Consider the following 8,099-nt stretch of genomic DNA (forward strand, 5'->3'; position numbering starts at 1 on the left):
CTGCCATGCGAGCCAGTCCCCTGTCCTTCCCTCGTTGGAAGGGTCGGGAGCATTCAGGAAGTATAACTGACCCAGTTATGCTCCCAGCCTCTCTGTAGCCTAAAGAAAATTAGGATGTGACAGTCAGATAAACAGAGCCAGGAAATCACAAATTAAAGGCATCATGTCAACTGAATACAATCTCTAAGCCTTCTCTGTGGGCACATTTACAAAACATACATATGTAACAACTTATCCTAAATGTTTGGTTGGGGTTAGTTTAAACATAATAATAGATCTTTAAATAATCCCTTCTATTAAAAGAGTATCTGTAGGTTATTGTGGTGAAATTCATCTGTCTGTGTTGCTGGTTGGAACTATCCTTATAGCCACATAAACCAACAGTACAGGACCTAAATGTGGGGTAATGGACTGTGGTTCAGCCCTGTGGCTCAGCTTCTCACTAAACCAGTGATCTCCACTCTCCCTATCCTACTGGACCTCCTGGAGTTAAACTAAATGATCTGTATTACAATCCTCTATAAAGTCCTGGCCACTTCACAGTTAAATGACCCAGTTCAATCATATAGTATAAGGGACCAATTCTCTCTGTAGTGGTGGTGGAGGAATAGAATCTTCCATTGGACTGTTCCCTCATCATGATACTGACACGGGATGGTCAAACTTCATCACCACAAGAACAGCCCTGGTTGGCTCCATGGCATTTGGTCATGAGAAAGCATTGCATTGGTAACAGTCCCTAAATACTGGTGACTTAATATTTCTATGGCACTGAAACATTAAAGACAACTACTGCCGTAACCATTTCTGTTGGTGAAAATGGGTTTCTGAAATTCTTACCTTCAAATTGTACGCTAAACATGTCTTGAAGACTATTATTGTCTTCAATAAGAGTAGACAGACCCCCAGACTATTTGAAACACAGCCAAATAATTCCTCAATGTTATATTCATAAACAGGACAGTCACAACTAAGTATATTATTTATTGACAAAACATTTCAGATGTAGACTGTTTATTTTTAAAATCACTGCCCCCAAAATGACCCATCGTGCTATTTTCCCGAGACCAATTTAAATGTCATAGTCTACTATGTGCTAAAACACTCACTGGTGTAAAGTACTTAAGTCGTTTTTGGGGGTATCTTAACTATACTTTTTTTTTTACAACTTTTACATCACTACATTCCTAAAAAAAGAATGTACTTTTTATTCCATACATTTTCACTGACACCCAAAAAGTACTTGTTACATTTTGAATGCTTAGCACGACAGAGAAATTGTCTAATTCCCATTTATCAAGAGAACATCCCTTGTCATCCCTACTGCTTCTGATCTGGCAGACTCACTAAACACACATGCGTCATTTGTAAATGTCTGAGTGTTGGTGTGTACCCCTGGCTAGCCGTCAATTAAAAAGATAAGAAAACGGTGCCGTATGGTTTGCTTAATATAAAGAATGTGAAATGATTTATACTTTTACTTTTGATACTTAAGCATATTTTAGCAATTCTACTGGGTGACATTCACTTTTACTTGAGTCATTTTCTATCAAGGTATTTTTACTTTTACTCAAGTATGACAATTGGGTACTTTTTCCACCACTGAAAACACTATGTTCTAAAGTGTACACGCAGTATATGCAATACAGAAGCATAGGACCATATACTTTAGATAAGATGCATCATTAATTGTCATCATAATAATTAAGATCACTGTCCTGGCTCTCTGTGTCATGTATAGGTTTGTGGTCTATTTGCAGGCTAATGTCCCAAAATATCTCCCACCACATGTTACAGAGGGAGACAGTTTCTGCTGTCATGATTCTCTGAAGCAGGAATAAAATGGCTTTAATAGGGGTTTATTTTCAGCAGTCCAACACTCTCCCTTCATGTCTTGAGGAAGGGCCAAGGGGGTTTCCCTAGCCCTGAGAAAGGGTATACACACACAGGCAGGGAAGCACACAGAGGTCCATAGCTATCCTCTTAGGGTTATAGGAATATAACTGTCACAAGTAGTATAACCAGTATGTGGTGGGCACTTGACTGGGCACTGTTTACCAATGGGGCAATTTGATCAATTCAAAACTAAATAAAGCCTTGTATAGAAACGGCAGAAATATTATAGGGAATGCTTAAACATTTATACCACTGAGGGTTAAACATCACCTTTATGTAGCTAATAGTCAATGACAGGTGTTGATAGCGTGACACATTCTGTGCTTTTCACAGCACATTGCTCACAAAGGCTATAGGGTGATTTTTTCAATGTAAGTGAATGTTGGTATGTACTGTATTCTTAAATATCCCAAATCTATTGAGAACCAGATAATTGTAGCTCTACTCTGGTTTTGTTATTGATACTGAATTACTTATTTAAGGTGGGATCCTGGAACCAGCATTTTTTTTTTTAAAGAACTGTCTTCTCAGAGCTCTCTCTGGGGCCCTCGTGTGGTCATACATGTATCATATTTGGTACATTTTTCAGACCCTTTCTAAAATGATTGGCCATTGGAAGAAGCCTCACCTCTGATTACACCAGTTTTACCTTACAGTAGTCATATACTATGCTTCATCAGTCAATGTAAAAACACATTTTAAGTTCCAAAACATTACATTATATGCAACATTAACTCGTTGGTTTCTAAATGAAACCAACAAACCATGCAGCTCTTTTCTGGAGGACTCAGAGAAACAGAGGGCCCTTTATTCCTGCTTGCCAAGTGACTTATGGTTTAATGATTTTATTCCCACTCTTGGCCACAGAAACGGATGGATGCGTCCAGGATAGTTTACTATCACAGAGAAATGACAGAGGACAGGAAGGGAGGAAATGTATTAAAATAAAGTGTTTCCTCTCCACTAGGCCCTGATGTAAAAGTGTCGCCAATTCAGTCAATTTCTCCACAGACTGGGCATAAAATGGTTGTGTGTCATAATCATTAAGGAACCGTTCTAGTTTTTTTAATGTAATTGAAGCACATTGTAATGGTCTCAACTAAGAAGGGATATAATATGGCTGAGGCTCCTCTTCTCAAAAGACTTGTGACCATTTGAAATCATATTGCTATGCCTGTGATGTCATCACATAAAACATCAGAGATGATGTTGGGGGGAACAGATGATATAATATTATGGAACTAAAATATTTGTAATCTGAATCATATACAATTCGTATTCTACCCCCTAAAATCAGTTTTAAACCTTCTGTATGACAACACTCCTCTGCTCCCACAAACAAACCATATGTCAGATTAAAACCTCAAAGTGTCAGATGCTCCTAAACCTCTGACTAAGTAATTACTTTTTTTTATTTGCATATGGAGGCTTTGCAGTTCGGATTATTTTAGTATGGGACGCCATTTGTTCCAAATATTCACATTTCCTCTGTTGTGATGTTATTGTCGCTGGCTATTGTGGGTGGGCTGGCCTAAAAGAGCTTTGTTTTGATTTATTTTCCATCCAATCTGGCCCTCTGTGTGTGGACCATGTTGTGATCCCATGGGGTTAATTTGCTGACTCTGTCCCCTTAACACATCGCCTGCTGTGGGCTCTGTCTGCCTCTGAATGATTGGGTCATGTGCTGCTAGGCTTAATCTACTTTGTGCCTGGGGTATTTAGTGATTTCATCATGCCTTGGCTTTCCCCACTTGAGCTCCCCACTTGAGCTATGATGTCAATTTTTACTTTCTAGTCTATTTTATAGGCTGCAGCTATGTGAGGTGATATTTTGGATGTTTCAGATTTTTTGTCTCAAAGCAGATGGCACTTGATTCTGATTAAATCACACAGTATGGAAAATACTGGAATGGAAAATGGAAAATATGGATGTTGATCATTTTACATTTCTTAGAATTTTTTATTTGTTTTATGATTCAATACTGCTAACATGCTATGCTGCTTGGAAATTAAATCGTTTACATTATGGCAACAGCGCTGTTGGATAATTGGCTGAGTGCCCAACTCTGCCTTGGTTGGTTGATTAAAAAACAACAGCTTTGCTGACTTGAATAGAACAGAGAATTAATAATATCAAATACTGGGATACTGCTTAACAAATGCCATGCAAGCTGTTGTGGTTATTATCATTACAAATGTGTTACTTAAGCCCACAGATTACAATATTTAACTTTACCACAATTCGCATCAACAGATTGACTCATGCAGCCTTTGCTTAAACGACAAACGTGATAAACGTGCAGTTTATCGCTGCAAGATTGAATTCCCAATGAGGTACTATCCTATCACCACTAGAGGGCAACATGTATTCTAAAACTCTGCACCGTCAAATCACTGTTACAAAGGGAGAATCTAAATTGGAATTCTGTCCTCTCCTCGCCTCCTCTTGAAAAAGGTCAAAGGTAATCAGATGTGCAGAGAAAACGTGGATACTAATGTGCTTGTATGAAATGAAACTCTCCTCCAACTCTCCCGAGGGCTCCCGAGTGGCGCGGTAGTCTAAGGCACTGCATCTCAGTGCTAGAGGCATCACTACAGACACCCTGCTTCAATTCCAGGCTGTATCACAACCAGCTGTGATTGTGCACAATTGGCCCAGCATCGTCAGGGTTTCTCCAGGGTAGGCTGTCACTGTAAATAAGAATTAATAATACAAAAAAATAATACAAAAAATCTCTAGTGTATCAAGAAAATTCTATCACATAGGGGGAAACCCAAAATACATGTGTAAAAAGAAATGTAGATAGTAGTGCTATACATTTTATAGATAAAAGCATAAGTAGCGTATTGTTTTTAAATGTGTGCATTCTTTTCTCATCTGAGAAAAACAACAGCTGTTTCAAAGTGTGTGTGGTGGATTTCAAAACTCTACCGCAGTAGAATACACGAATTGACACTCTCCTACATATGGCGACAGCTTAACAGTTTTTCCGGGTCATGGAGGAGAGAAGGACGGAAGCCTGGAGGAGAGGACAAAATATCAGTCATTCATAGGCCGAATCATTTAAATTCTATGAAAATGGAACGGTAAATCACAACAGAACAGAAAGACCGGACTAGCCTACCGATAATGTTGTTTAATTTGTTTAGGATGTATTATGTTGCTGACACAACATCTAAACTCAGCAAAAAAAGAAACGTCCCTTTTCAGGACCCTGTCTTTCAAAGATAATTCGTAAAAATCCAAATAACTTCACAGATCTTCATTGTAAAGGGTTTAAACACGGTTTCCCATGCTTGTTCAAAGAACCATAAACAGTTAATGAACATGCACCTGTGGAACGGTCGTTAAGACACTAACAGCTTACAGACGGTCGGCAATTAAGGTCACAGTTATGAAAACTTTGGACACTAAATAGGCCTTTCTACTGACTGAAAAACACACAAAAAAATTATGCCCAGGGTCCCTGCTCATCTGCGTGAACGTGCCTTAGGCATGCTGCAAGGAGGTATGAGGACTGCAGATGTGGCCAGGGCAATAAATTGCAATGTCCGTACTGTGAGACACCTAAGACAGCGCTACAAGGAGACAGGACGGACAGCTGATCGTCCTCACAGTGGCAGACCACGTGTAACAACACCTGCACAGGATCGGTACATTCGAACATCACACCTGCAGGGCAGATACAGGATGGCAACAACAGCTGCCCGAGTTACACCAGGAACGCACAATCGCTCCATCAGTGCTCAGACTGTCCCCAATAGGCTGAGAGAGGCTGGACTGAGGGCTTGTAGGCAGGTCCTCACCAGACATCACCGGCAACAACGTCGCCTATGGGCACAAACCCAACGTCGCTGGACCAGACAGGACTGTCAAAAAGTGCTCTTCACTGACGAGTCGCGGTTTTGACTGACATGGGGTGATGGTCGGATTCGCGTTTATCGTTGAAGGAATGAGCGTTACACCGAGGCCTTTACTCTGGAGCGGGATTGATTTGGAGGTGGAGGGTGCGTCATGGTCTGGGGCGGTGTGTCACAGCATCATCGGACTGAGCTTGTTGTCATTGCAGGCAATCTCAACGCTGTGCATTACAGGGAAGACATTCTCTTCCCTCATGTGGTACTCTTCCTGCAGGCTCATCCTGACATGACCCTCTAGCATGACAATGCCACCAGCCATACTGCTCGTTCTGTGCGTGATTTCCTGCAAGACAGGAATGTTAGTGTTCTGCCGTGGCCAGCAAAGAGCCCGGATCTCAATCCCATTGAGCACGTCTGGGACCTGTTGGATCGGAGGGTGAGGGCTAGGGCCATTCCCCCCAGAAATGTCAGGGAACTTGCAGGTGCCTTTGTGGAAGAGTGGAGTAACATCTCACAGCAAGAACTGCCAAATCTGGTGCAGTCCATGAGGAGGAGATGCACTGCAGTACTTGATGCAGCTGGTGGCCACACCAGATACTGACTGTTACTTTTGATTTTGACCCCCCCCCCCCCCCCCTTTGTTCAGGGACACATTATTCCATTTCTGTTAGTCACATGCATGTGGAACTTGTTCAGTTTATGTCTCAGTTGTTGAATCTTGTTATGTTCATACAAATGTTTGCGCATGTTAAGTTTGCTGAAAATAAACGCAGTTGACAGTGAGAGGACATTTCTTTTTTTGCTGAGTTTATAATGAATGCTGACTTTAACACATAAACAAAGTCAACGCATAGCATTGTAACGGTAAGGTCCTATGCAAAGGAAAAACAAAATCTTGACGTCTTTAAACTGTCAATTACAATTAAAGTGTTTCAAATGCAGTGAACATGCTTTTCTTACATGCCTCTGAATTACATCAGAAACAATTATATAAATTAGTGTCATAGGGTTCACAATGTCTCATGTTTTCTCTATTGAAGAAACACACTTACCAAACACTTCACAAGGGCCCTTCAACTCCAGCCCTGTTACACTGGTGCACTACGCCATCACAATTAGCAAATCAAATTACTGGGACAGCCCATTAATGCACTATGGGTAACCTATGTGCTTCATCAATAGAAATCACCAGCATTACTGGAGCTGATGGGGTGAAGTCTGTTTTCCAATATGTATTTGATAGAGCAATTATGCATGCACAATCTAACTTGTTAGGATTAGATAATCTTCTTTGAATCCATTATTTTCAAACATTAGCAAATGTGTCCCAAAATTCATCCTTTGTTCAAAAAAAAAGTATTGGTTGAATAAATTATAAATGTTTTAATCTCCAATGCATGGGGAAATTTATTTTTTTAATAAGACACACTTATATTTCCTGTAGTAGTTGTTAACCAGTGTTACTGAACGGAGAACCCCGTGTCGTTCTTCCTTAAAAATGTGACATTGTTCTGGGCTGCAGATGGCCTATTGTTCTCACCCAGTATGGTCAGGAAAAATATGGACTCTGACAAGTTTCCCCTCAAGACCAACAGTTTGAAAAAACAATAACAATAGATTTCAATTCTGTTTAAGTTAGTTAAACTTACAAATACTGTATGTGAACAACCATGAATACATAATACAATCTCTATGTATGTTGTGAGGTGTTGCTAAATAAGATGTTTGAGATAATTGCTTCAGCGGTGGTCAACCCCCACCCCCCACACATCCCTCCCCTGAGTCTCCACGGTGGTTAGGCTATATCCCTATTAACGTGTGTGGTATTGATCTTCAGTGTGATTCCATTCCAAAACCACACAGCTGTGAGGCACTGAATCTTAAAACAGAATATCTCAAACAAAGACTTCACATTCCAGAAAATAGGATTATATTCACTAGTAAAAACAGAAAAACAAATAATAATACCATCACCTTCTATTCATTGGACTAAACTGTTTTTGATTAATTAAAGTGCCATACTGCCTAGCCCTCAGGGCAGACTCAGATGTACTGTAAGCAACACTGTGTGAAGGGGGGAGGGGAGGAGACATACCTAGTCTGCTGCCTCTGTGACTGGCTATGGATGGGGCTTTACCAGGGGAATAGATTTCAGATTTAGGGATTATGTTGCTCAATCAGACTCTAAGAGATTATGCTATTTAGACAGACTAGGATATTACAACTATTTTCATGTTTTTATATTGTGTGAGAACAATCCATTTTGTGATTAGAGTTTTTCACTAATCTCAGATCCATTCAATTTTAAAATGTGTACAATTTAATTGGCCCTATTTTGCCCT

Source organism: Salvelinus alpinus, chromosome 23 (assembly GCF_045679555.1).
Source record: "Salvelinus alpinus chromosome 23, SLU_Salpinus.1, whole genome shotgun sequence".
NCBI lineage: Eukaryota > Metazoa > Chordata > Actinopteri > Salmoniformes > Salmonidae > Salvelinus > Salvelinus alpinus.